This window comes from Spermophilus citellus (genome assembly GCF_964194105.1).
Source record: "Spermophilus citellus genome assembly, chromosome: 1".
Lineage (NCBI taxonomy): Eukaryota > Metazoa > Chordata > Mammalia > Rodentia > Sciuridae > Spermophilus > Spermophilus citellus.
This window is the reverse complement of record NC_138182.1, coordinates 26820794-26833863: the sequence shown is the minus strand read 5'-3', so window position 1 is coordinate 26833863 and position 13070 is coordinate 26820794. Positions and strand designations below refer to the sequence as shown.

The following is a 13070-nucleotide window of genomic DNA, read 5'->3' as shown; positions in this document are numbered from 1 at the left end:
AGGAATATAAATTTAATATTTGCTTATAATTTTTACACCTTATTGTTTTAAAGTTTGTATTTGATAAAAAGCACAAACAAATCCCTTGTTATGTATTTTGCTTTTGGAATACTTTACTAAAATGGTAGTAATAACAGGTGTCCTAAAATTTGTCAGTTAAAAGAGGTTTCTTTAGGTTGCATAATATTAGCATCAAAATTTAGAAACTTGGATAGTTTTTTTTGTTTTTTGTTGCTTAAAGAGACTCACTACTTCAAATGAAATGGTGGAGAATTGAATTCATCTTGTTGGGCCCACAGACAATTTCCAGGTCCTTAGAGTAGAAGGACTTTTACTATCAAATTTCTCAATGTGTTGTATAAAGCGCTTATCTCCCTCCAGTTTTCTCTGAAAACCAGTCTATGCATGATCTATATAAATCTCTTTCTTACTCTTTGTTTTCTTGTCTGGACACAGTGTGTTCGTTCTTTAAGGAATATCCATAATCCCCATCTCTAACTCAGCAATTCATATTTATTCTTCAAGTCTCTGCTCAACTGACTGCTTTCCTCTGCAGTCCTTTTAGTCTGCATAGCATAAAAGTTTGTTCAGAGTAGTTATCATGTTGCATTTATTTTCCTCTTCACATGATTAAGGAGCTTTGCAAAGGCAATGATCATGGTTTTATTTACATAAAACAAAAGCCAAGTAACAAATTTCTGTTACTAACACAGGATTTGGCATATGGTAGGAATTCAACCAAGGTTGAATGAATAACTCCCTTAATTTTACAAGTGAGGAAATTGAGGCCTGAGATACCCTGACTTGTATGTTAGGTTAGACCAGAATCTTAGTTTACGCCTTTTGACTTTCTGTGGGCTTTATTGTGAAGTGGTATTGTGGCCAGAGTGTTGCATCATAGAAAATAAATTTTCCTTTGGTCAGTAGCTATGATGATCTGTTTCACTGATCTCTGGAAGTTTTCTAAAAACATTCAAAGGGACTGTGAAAAGTGGTTAATTTATTTTTTTCAGGATTTTTTCCACTGAGTTAAAGATAATTTTGTGACTCCCATGGTAAAACCACTAGATGAATATTATTTTTTAAGGACAAGTGTAGATTTTTTTCTTCCAATGTAATCATCAGGTGTTTTGAATTATGGGGATTCTGATCCCTCAAAAGGCAAAAACTGTCTCAGGAGTTAGAGAATTGTTACCTTGGAAGTTCCAAAGTGAATACTGGAAAAAAAAAATAATGGCATTGTGATCTTTCAGAACTTGAAACAATTTCTGTATGTGTGTATAATAAAATAACTTTTTTCCCCTTAGAAGTTGTTAATTCTGAAATTGATTTCTAGTTTAAAAGTAAAAGCTGACGATAAATCTAAATATAAGAATACATGTTCTGGGCTGGGGATGTGGCTCTAGCAGTAGCACGCTCGCCTGGCATGTGTGTGGCCCGGGTTCAATCCTCAGCACCACATACAAACAAAGATGTTGTATCCGCCCAAAACTAAAAAATAAATATTAAAAATTCTCTCTCTCTCTCTTCAAAAAAAAAAAAAAAAAAGAATACATGTTCTGAATTGCTAGAGCACCATAATTCATTTAAAGAAACAGTGCCAACAGATAAAAACTCTGATATTCATGGCTTAAACGGAATAAAAAAATTATGGATAACGTTTCCCATTGATGAATACTAACCCAGAAACTCCTCATTAGAGCAACACTGGAATGGTTGCATCCTGTTCTTTGTCTTTCCTTTCCTGCCCATACTCAGATCTGATTTATTTTTGTACTTGGTTTTTAATCCTTTTTTTTTGTAGTTGTAGATGGACAGCATGCCTTTATTTTATGTGTTTATTTTTATGTGGTACTGAGGATCAAACCCAGTGTCTTATTCGTGCGAGGCAAGTGCTCTGCCACTGAGCCCCCAGCCTTAATCCTTTTTCACGAGGAAAGATGAATGGATCAGAATGTATTTCTTCAAATCTCCTTTCTCCAAATTTTAAAAAGCTTATGTGCATGTATGTTTTTCCTCTGTGGATCAGAAAAGCAAATCTAAGACTGTGTTACCTGGGCTGTGGGGGGGATCCCATTTTTACATATAACAGTGACAGTAAGAAAACATCTGACAACTCCAGGAGGTTTTACTAGAGTTGGATTATGTTTAGTACTTTGTGTAATACTTTGAGTAATAATAATATTTTCGAACTTAATGAATAAAATCTTTACACAGCAAAGCAACAAGTCTGTCAACAATGTTATAGTGACATAAATGTAAAGCAAATGTTAACAAAAAATATACTGGTTTGTGGCTTAGAATGTGTACAAGGGCTGATAAAATAAGCAAATATTAAAATTTAAGTGTAAGGTTTAAAGTTATGGGAGGTTAGAATTGTATAATATTTGTCTCCTTTTACAAACTTTGTTCTTCTTCAGGTCAGGTAAGACATATGTAATAATTTTTTTTTTTTTTTTTTTTTTACCTGGGGAGAGTGAATTATGGGAAAAGAGGGAAAAGACACGTAAGTCTGTGTGATTCAAGTTTGAGTTCTACTTCTGACACCTCCTTGCTTTATAACCTTAGATATTTACCTTCTCTAAACTTTCATTGTGTATAAAATGAGGATATCCATCTCATGGAATTAAATAAAATACTGTAATGTTTAAGACAGTAATTAGCATGTAATGTTAAATAAAATTAATGATCAATTCTGAAATAAAGAACTATAATTTTTTTTCAGATAAATAATAAGAGAACAACAAAGTTAAAAAATGACAGCCTCACTCATAAAATTCCTCAAGTAATTTTATTTTCTTCCTGCAAATTTTACATAAATACTTAATTTTCTGAAACACTTTGAATAATTCTGGCAGAGAGGATATTTTTAAATGTACAAGCCTCATGAAGTTGGTGATCATTTTCAGGAAAGGATAGTTTATAGTTATAGATCATTTACTGTATGTTTTATAAGCATTATTTTATTTAAACTTCCAGTGATCCCATAAAGTAGATATTGTTATTTTGTGAACCTGTATTATCATTGGTAATTTATTATTGTGAACCCAAGTTTCAGCTGAGAAAATTGAAGCTTATCAAGTTTATTATTTTTCCAAAGTCATCTGAACAAGAAAATGGTAGAGTCAGAATTTGAACCCATATCTTAACTTGGTATCCACTCTACTCTATGAAGTTTAAAACTCCCTCGCCCTGGTAACTGTGAGAATAGGAAAATATCATTTACTTTCACCTTAATTTTACACAAAGCATTTCAGGTATGCAGCTTATGTGTTTGGCTTTAACCAATAATGTGGTAGCCCTGTTTTTGGTTTTATTTTTTTTTACTTCATTGACCTCTAACAAAATTTCTCCTCCTTCCTGTGGCTGCATACCAGGGTTATATTATACTATGGTTTTTTACAAGTGGTTTTGCTGCATTGTGTGTCTGTGTCATGGGTCTGCTGAATTTAATCATGATCGTGTTTTAAATCACCAGCAGCTGCTTGGATAAATCAAAGCAATTTTTTTTTTATTGGTTGTTCAAAACATTACAAAGCTCATGACATATCATCTTCCATACATTTGATTGAAGTGGGTTATGAACTCCCCTTTTTTACCCCAAATACAAGTTGCAGAATCACATCGGTTACACATCCACATTTTTACATAATATCATATTAATGACTGTTGTATTCTGCTACCTTTCCTATCCCCTACTATCCTCCCTCCCCTTCCCTCTCATTTTCCCTCTCAATCCCATCTGCTGTTGTTTAATTCTCTCCCTTGTTTTTTTTCCCGTTTCCCCTCACAAACTCTTATATGTAATTTTGTGTAACAATGAGGGTCTCCTTCCATTTCCATACATTATCCCTTCTCTCTCCCTTTCTCCCACCCCACTCGTCCCTGTTTAATGTTAATCTTTTCCTCATGCTCTTCTTCCCTGTTCTGATCTTAGTTGCTCTCTTTATATCAAAGAAGACATTTGGCATTTGTTTTTTAAGGATTGGCTAGCTTCACTTAGCATTATCTGCTCTAATGCCATCCATTTCCCTGCAAAATCCATGGTTTTGTCATTTTTTAGTGCTGCGTAATACTCCATTTGTGTATAAATGCAAGTTTTTTAATCCATTCATCTATTGAAGGGCATCTAGGTTGATTCCAAAGTCTAGCTATTGTGAATTGTGCTGCTATGATCATTGATGTGGCAGTATCCCTATAGTAGGCTCTTTTAAGGTCCTCAGGGAATAGACCGAGAAGGGCGATAGCTGGGTCAAATGGTGGTTCCATTCCCAGCTTTCCTAGGAATCTCCAAACTGCTTTCCAAATTGGCCGCACCAATTTGCAGTCCCACCAGCAATGTACAAGTGTACCCTTTTCCCCATATCCTCGCCAGCACTTGTTGTTTGACTTCATAATGGCTGCCAATCTTACTGGAGTGAGATGGTATCTTAGGGTGGTTTTGATTTGCATTTCTCTGACTGCTAGAGATGGTGAGCATTTTTTCATATACTTATTGATTGATTGTATGTCCTCCTCTGAGAAGTGTCTGTTCAGGTCCTTGGCCCATTTGTTGATAGGGTTGTTTGTTATCTTATTGTTTAATTTTTTGAGTTCTTTGTGTATTCTGGATATTAGGGCTCTATCTGAAGTGTGAGGAGTAAAAATTTGTTCCCAGGATGTAGGTTCCCTGTTTACCTCTCTTATTGTTTCTCTTGCTGAGAAAAAACTTTTTAGTTTAAGTAAGTCCCATTTGTTTATTCTTGTATATAACTCTTGGGCTATGGGCGTCCTATTAAGGAATTTGGAGCCCAACCCCACAATATGTAGATCGGAGCCAACTTTTTCTTCTATCAGGTGCAGAGTCTCTGATTTGATATCTAGCTCCTTGATCCATTTTGAATTGACTTTTGTGCATGGCGAGAGAAAGGGGTTCAGCTTCATTTTGTTGCATATGGATTTCCAGTTTTCCCAGCACCATTTGTTGAAGATGCTATCCTTTCTCCATTGCATGCTTTTAGCGCCTTTATCAAATATAAGAAAGTTGTAATTTTGTGGATTGGTCTCTGTGTCCTCTATTCTGTACCATTGGTCCACTCGCCTGTTTTGGTACCAGTACCATGCTGTTTTTGTCACTATTGCTCTATAATATAGTTTGAAATCTGGTATCGCTATACCGCCTGATTCACACTTCCTGCTTAGAATTGCTTTTGCTATTCTGGGTCTTTTGTTTTTCCATATGAATTTCATGATAGCTTTATGATCCCAAAACCAGACAAAGACACTTCAAGAAAGAAAACTACAGACCAGTATCTCTAATGAACATAGATGCAAAAATCCTCAATAAAATCCTGGCGAATCGAATACAAAAGCATATCAAAAAAATTGTGCACCATGATCAAGTAGGATTCATCCCTGGGATGCAAGGTTGGTTCAATATACGGAAATCAATAAATATTATTCACCACATCAATAGACTTAAAGATAAGAACCATATGATCGTCTCGATAGATGCAGAAAAAGCATTCGACAAAGTACAGCATCCTTTTATGTTCAAAACACTAGAAAAACTGGGGATAACAGGAACTTACCTCAACACTGTAAAAGCCATATATGCTAAGCCTCAGGCTAGCATCATTCTAAATGGAGAAAAACTGAAGGCATTCCTGCTAAAATCTGGAACAAGACAGGGATGCCCTCTCTCACCACTTCTATTTAATTTAGTCCTTGAAATACTAGCCAGAGCAATTAGACATACAAAGGAAATTAAAGGCATAAAAATAGGAAAAGAAGAACTTAAAATATCACTATTTGCGGACGATATGATCCTATACCTAGAAGACCCAAAAGGGTCTACAAAGAAACTACTAGAACTAATAAATGAATTCAGCAAAGTGGCAGGATATAAAATCAACACGCATAAATCAAAGGCATTCCTGTATATCAGCAACAAAACTTATGAAATGGAAATGAGGAAAACCACCCCATTCACAATATCCTTAAAAAAAATAAAATACTTGGGAATCAACCTAACAAAAGAGGTGAAAGATTTATTCAATGAAAACTACAGAACCCTAAAGAGAGAGATAGAAGAAGATCTTAGAAAATGGAAAAATGTACCCTGTTCATGGATAGGCAGAACCAACATCATCAAAATGGCAATATTACCCAAAGTTCTCTACAGGTTCAACGCAGTGCCAATGAAAATCCCAATGGCATTTCTTGTAGAAATAGACAAAGCAATTTTTTAAAATAGATTCATTGCCTTAAATTTGAAGAAATGGAACTGTAAAAGTAGGTTCATGAAAGGAAGTAATAGCAGTATCAGAATTAAACTCCAAAAGAGAGGAGGCCTCCAGATCATTCTTAATGTCCTAAGTTAAAGAGTTTATTGTATTAATGAAATGATTTTCATGATATTTTGCATGTAGGTTTATTTAGTACATTCTCTTTAATGAGATGATCTGTCCTAGTGAGACCTAAAACATGAGGCTATGACTTTTTTTTAGAATAGTATTTGAAATAGCATATGAATTAATTACCTTTGTTCAGTATAAAAATAAAAATAAATGTGGTAGGTAATTCTTTTTTCCAGCTTTATTGAAATATAATTGACAATAAAAATTGTATATAGTTAAGATGTACAACTTAAAGATTTGATATACGTATACTTTGTGAAATAGTCACCACAATTAAGCTAGTTAGCATATTTATCACCTTTTTCTTCTTGTGGTGAGAACACTTAAAGTCTACAAGCTTAGTAAATTCCAAATATATGATACAATATTGTTAATGATAGTTACTTTGCTGTGTGTTAGATCTCTAGAACTTACCTTGTACAACTGAAACTTTGCACTTCTTGACCAACATCGTTCTTGCTGTAGTTTGAATGTGCCCTCAAAGCTCATGTGTTGGAAACTTGATCTCCAGTGCAACCACATTGAGAAATGGGACCTTTAAGATGTGATTAGGTCATGAGGACTTGGCCTAATAAATGTTGTTATCCTGGGAATGGGCTTGTTGTAGAAGGCCCCTCTTGTTCTCTAGTGCTGTCTTGCCCTTTTACTTTCCATCCATGAAATGATGAAGCAGGGAGGCCCTTGTCACATGTGAGCCCCTTAATCTTAGACTTCCCAGCTTTCAGAACTATAAGAAATAAATCTGTTCTTTATGAATTATCCAAACTCAGGTATTCTGTTATAGCCTCACAAAATTTCCCTTTCCCTACAGCTTCTGGTAACCACCATTCCACTGTTTCTATGAGTTTTGACTATTTTAGAGTCCATGTATAAGTAATCAAGTAGGATTTGTCTTTCTGTAGCTTATTTAGTTTTTCCTTAGCATGTCCTCCAGATTCATCCATGTTATTGCAAATATCAGGATTTCCTTATTTTTAAAAACTGAATGCTATTTCATTCACCTGTTGACAGATATTTAGATTGTTTCTTTGAAGGTATATTCAGAAATGGGATTGCTATATGGTAGTTTTATTTATTTATTTTTTTTTTTAAGAGAGATGAGAGAGAATTTTAATATTTATTTTTTAGTTTTCAGCGGACACAGCATCTTTGTTTGTATGTGGTGCTGAGGATCGAACCCGGGCCTCACGCATGCCAGGCAACCGCGCTACCACTTGAGCCACATCCCCAGCCCCAATGGTAGTTTTATTTTTAATGTTTTGAGGAGCCCTCATAGAATTCTCCATAAGGGCTGTTACAATTTACTTTTCCATGTGGTAATTTTTTAAAAAAATGTATATATTTTGGGAGAGGTGGGAGTGAGAATAGTGTACAAGCTGAAATTAATCATTTGGCTTATTTTGTATCACTTGACTAAAAGTCAATTAGACTTCTGATGTTGTATCATCAGTCCCAGGGAAGTTATAGTATGATATGTTTCTGTGTACATACATATGAGAAGATTGATTTGTTTTCTTTCTTTTTAAACAAATCCGTGCTATTCTAGAGAATTTTAGCAAAGAGGCAGTTCTTACTGACTTGGTATTAAAGTTGTTGTCTTATGTTTCTTTGGGTACCCAACTAGATTAAGTATCTTGTGGCATTTAAAAACCCAGTCTGCAGTGAAAAGATCAGTTAAGCCCAAAGTCAGGTACTGGTAGAGAGCACACTACCATCTCATCTGTACAAGTATTTTACCTAGGTTCAGACTTAGTTATTTTCCTGGGATTAGAAGATTGGAGAGCAAGTCTTTGTATCAATTTAATTATTGGAGGCATCCTGCAAGTTCACTTTTCTGTGAACTGTTTTTCCCTTGGTAAAGTGTATATCATAATGAGATTGCTTTGTAAAACTCTTTTGAAGTCTTAGGAAGAAAAATACTGTATCATTGACCTATCCAACATGTATTTCATAAATATCACCATATGCTAGACATTGTCTTTGGCCCTGAAGGTGCAGCAAATAAAAAGCCTATAGCCCTTGACCTTGAGAAACTGATAAGAGAAAATAAGCATCTTAGAAAGCTTGATGTCTTATAAGTACTGTTCCAGGAGATACTGTCCACATATAGTGGGAGGAAGAAAGACATGGTTTCTGCCCTTTTTAGCATTTCATCTTGTAGATGGCTGAGAGCCATTGCTGAGGTAGAATGGACTGGATTTGGTCATTAATAAGATATAACGAAGTGGAGAAAAATTGGAACAGATAATTAAATTTAGACCAAGCTGTTGAATAGGAATTAGAAATGAGAACCAGTCTTTGAGAGAGATTGGGATTAGTAGTATTTAGGAATCGACAGCAACTAAGGCTGAGGTAGAAATTTTAAGGTCAATCTTTTTTTTTTTTTAGTTGTAGTTGGATACAATACCTTTATTTTTATGTGGTGCTGAGGATCGAACCCAGGGTTTTGCACACGCTAGGCAAGTGCTCTACCGCTGAGCCACATCCCCAGCCCTAACGTCAATCTTTATGTGATGGATTAGGTTATTTGTCTAATACTGTTCGTAGGTTGAAGTTATAATAATTTTCTTAACATTCTGGAGTCATTATTTTCTAAAATTCTGATTCTAAATTATGGGATGGACTCTGTTTTTGACTTGAGTAGAATATAGGTAACAGGGTTGTCTAACCAGAGTAATAATTAACATTAATCGTTCTTATTCTGCTAATAAACTCTTTCATGGCTTATTTCTTATTTAATTTTCACAACCACCCTGTACAATAGGCAATATTGTTAACACCGTATGTTTTAGAAGAAACTAAATGTTTAAAGTCTCAGGTTACTTTATCAAATGCTGCATGTAGGTCAAATAGGATAAGGACAGAGATTGGATTGGATTTAGCAGCAGGAGCTCACTGGTGATCATCTTCAGAGCATAGTTTGGTAGAGTGGTAGAAAATAACAGAGGTGTCTAGAGAGTGGGAAGAGAGGAACTGAAGACAAATTCTTTTAGTGAGTCTTGCTGAAGAGAGAAAGAAATTGAGTGGTAGTTGGGGAAGATAGGAGTCAAGTTTTATTATTTAGAGAGGAGAGGAATAACAGAATTTTTATATGCTGTGGTACAGAGGGGAAAATAGAAGATACGTGGGCAAAATGCACAACTTCAGAAGCAGTCTTTGAGTAGACGAGGTGGATCTAGTGCACATGTAGAGGGAGCGCGAGAGCAGCTGGCTCAGTCACAGCAGGGCAGGCAGTTGGTGCAGAGCGGTGGGCAGATATGGAGGTGACAGCTTGTGCAAGTTCTTTTGTGATCATTTCACTGAGGAAGGCAAAAGCAAACAAGACCATCTGAGGGTGAGCACAGAGGGAACAGGGTCTGAATTGTAATTGGAAGTGTCCTAGGGTGAAAGGACATTCAATTTGGCCTTTTAATTTTATTTTTAAAGTATTTCTTTTATGTAAGTACACTCTAGGGAGCATTTTTCTTACGTTATAGAACTCAGTAGTCACTCATTTGAAATTTTTGTTTTGGAATTCTAAGTATTTATTACAACGAGTACCTAAAAACTTGGTATTTCTATCTTTTTTATGTTACAGAAAAGGCAACTGAAAGATAGAAATTGTAATCATTAGAGATAAACTAAGGAGTGGGAACAAGATAGTGGTAAGTCAGAATGAAGCCATAACACATTATTTTTACATTGTTCTTGGAAAAATCTTTGCCTTGCTGCACTTTAGCCACTGTCATTTCCCCTTTTGTTCCTTTGGCAAATTGCTATACACTGTAGAGTCTACATCTATTTCCTTTCCCCCTTAGTTACTAGAAATCGTGGATCTTCAGTTATTGCAGCACAGGGACTGACTCTTGAAGATATTGAATAACTTCCTAATTCAATAATGGAATGCCTTTTCTTAGAACGTAACTCCTTTTCACCTTTGTAACATTTAATGTTTACCATCTCTTCTCCTTCTTGGTTTCTGTGGCATTACATTATTTGCTTTCCCCTTTTCTGAATGTGACCTCTGTAATTCCTTCTTTTTTAATTCTTTCTGTGTCCAGTTCAGCCTAATACCTGTGGCATTTCTTATATGGGGGCATCATGGATGTAGAGACAGGTGGGAAGAAGGGCTTTGCCTGCAGGAGCTCATGTTCTAGGAAAGCTGTTTCCTTTGCACAGATCCTGATAATTAACCAGCTATAAGGGTTGTCATTCTAGCTCTGCCACTTAGTGTCCGTGAGGATGAGCCTTTCAGCCTCTTCCTCATTTTCCTGCTCTGTCAATTGGGATCAGTTATGACAGTTACCTCACAGGGTTAATGTGAGAATTAAATGATTTAATGCAAGTGAAGTATAAAGAACAGCCTGGCACATAGGATGTGTCAGAAAAGGTTTGCAGGTTTCATTACACACTCCCATCCTATGCGATTGTTCACATTTCACCCAGAGTCTTATCTTGACCACTCTGTTTAAAATATTTACCCTTTCACTCGTCACTCCTCTGTTCCTTATTCTGCATTATATTTCTGCATAGCACTTACTGCTATCTGATAGTAAATTGTATGTGTTTATTGATTGAAAGACATAAAAAGTTGGGGCCTTAGATTTGCCCACTGCTCTATCCCCAGCACCAAGAACAGTGTCTGGCACAGTGTAGGCATTCAGTAACTATTTGTTGAAAGAATGAGTGAATAAAATGCTTATTTAGATATATCCACATTTTTACCAATTGTTTTCTTTTCCATTCCTTGCACTTTACTTTTTCTGGATTCAGTTTCATCTTTGCCTATTCTTCAGTTTCATATAAATGGAATCCTACAGTACATTTTCTGTGTCTGCTTACTTTCTTTCAGCATTACCTGAAAATTCCATCCATGTTGTTGCGTTCTTTGCTGTGTAGTATTCTACCACATAAATCTACTAGTTTATCTATTCCATTGAGGATTTTTTTTTCAGTTATAATTAAGGCTGCTATGAATATGAGCATTGTGTCCATATAATGAAGACTTAATTCTTCAAGGTATACACTAAGCAGTGAAGCTGCTGAGTCATAAGTATATTAAAGATTAGTTTTATTAAATAGAGTCTTCCAAAGTGGTAATACTGCCAGTTTTCCCATTTTACTCATTTGGGTAGGGATGTAGTGGCATCTCATCGTGAGCTGCCTTTCTGAAAGGACTACGGATATTAAGCATCTTTTCATCTGTTTTCAGCCTTGTATATATATTTTATTTTGTAAAATGGCTGTTCCAGTCTTTTGTCCATGCTTTCAAAATCATATTCTTTTTTACTGATTTACCGATTATTGTTAAGACAATCACTTGTGTATTACAATTACCTTCCTCAGTATGTGGTTCACTTTTTGACACGTTTTCATGGTATCTTTCAATAATTACTTAAGTCTACCTTATCAATATTTTATCTTAATTCTTTTAATAAATCTTTGCCTACCCCAAAATTATGATGATACCCTCCCATGTTTTATTCTAGGACTTTATTTTATTATTTCCTATATTTTAAGTACTGATCTTTTTATCAAGTTAATGTTTCTTATAAGGTGTAAGATGGAGGAGGTTGTAGGAAGATTTTCCCCAAAAATGGGTATTTTAATTAACCCAGAAGCATTTACTGACAAAACCCACCTTTCCCTACTGAACTGCAGTGGTGCCTTCTTTGCAAATCAAGTGACTTCACCAAATTCAATATTTAGTGATAAATCCTGGTTCTAAAAAGCATTTAAGAAATGTTTAACTATTTGCTATCGGAAAATTAAAAACAATATCATGCTGAAGTCTGTTTAGAACATTATTTATTAATTCTTTCAACAAATATTTGAACTCTTGCCAAATGCAAAGCACCCTGCTACACTACATAAAAGGCTGCATTAGGTTAACTCTTCCCTCATCATCTCAAGCAAATTAATCATATTCAGGAATATAATAAGTACTACAAATTTGTTTCTTATCTTTGTATTACCTATGGGAAGAGTTGTGTTTTCCTTTTTATTTAATTCCAAAGTTACATAGATTAACGTAATAGCAAAGTAAGATTGTTCTTCTTTTCTAAAAGTTAGTTTTAAGTAATGTGAATTAAAGTTCTTGGACAAAAATCCTCCTGTTCCAAATTATTTACTCAAATGCCAGGATTCTAACAATGATGGACAAATAGATGTAACCAAGGAGTTTAAAATCATCACCAAACAGAAAGGGGAAGTGGAATGCTCAGTAGCTCTAAGAAGGAAGGAACCTTTGTGTCTTGGAGAAAGTTGTAACAGTAGAGCAGACCCTATTTCTTAGCATGGTATGGGATGCAAGGCCCCTTGGAAGAGGTCTCTCTTCCTTAGACTTCATGGAATGTCTACCATCAGACAATCCTATTTCTGTTGCCTGATATTTTATGGAGATTTGCCAGGTTCAGATCCAGGAGGTTTAGTTTTTTAGATGTATAATCTGAGCCCTTATTTGCCTGCGTATACTAAAACTTATAGCAACCCTACAGTTTCATTTCTTAGGTACTCAAATATTTAACTAGTGTTATAATTCATATTTAACATTTTATTAACTTCTGAGTAGAAAAATCAGAATTATGTAAGATATAAAGAATCACAAGGGGGGCTGGGGATGTGGCTCAAGCAGTAGCGCGCTCGCCTGGCATGCGTGCGGCCCGGGTTCGATTCTCGGCACCACATACAAAC

General features: G+C 35.3%; 1 protein-coding gene across 4 annotated transcripts in view; it reads left to right on the top strand.

Moving 5' to 3' along the window:
* KATNAL1 (katanin catalytic subunit A1 like 1) overlaps positions 1-13070 on the top strand; it is an 81470-nt gene that overhangs the window by 18579 nt on the left and 49821 nt on the right. The window lies entirely within an intron of this gene.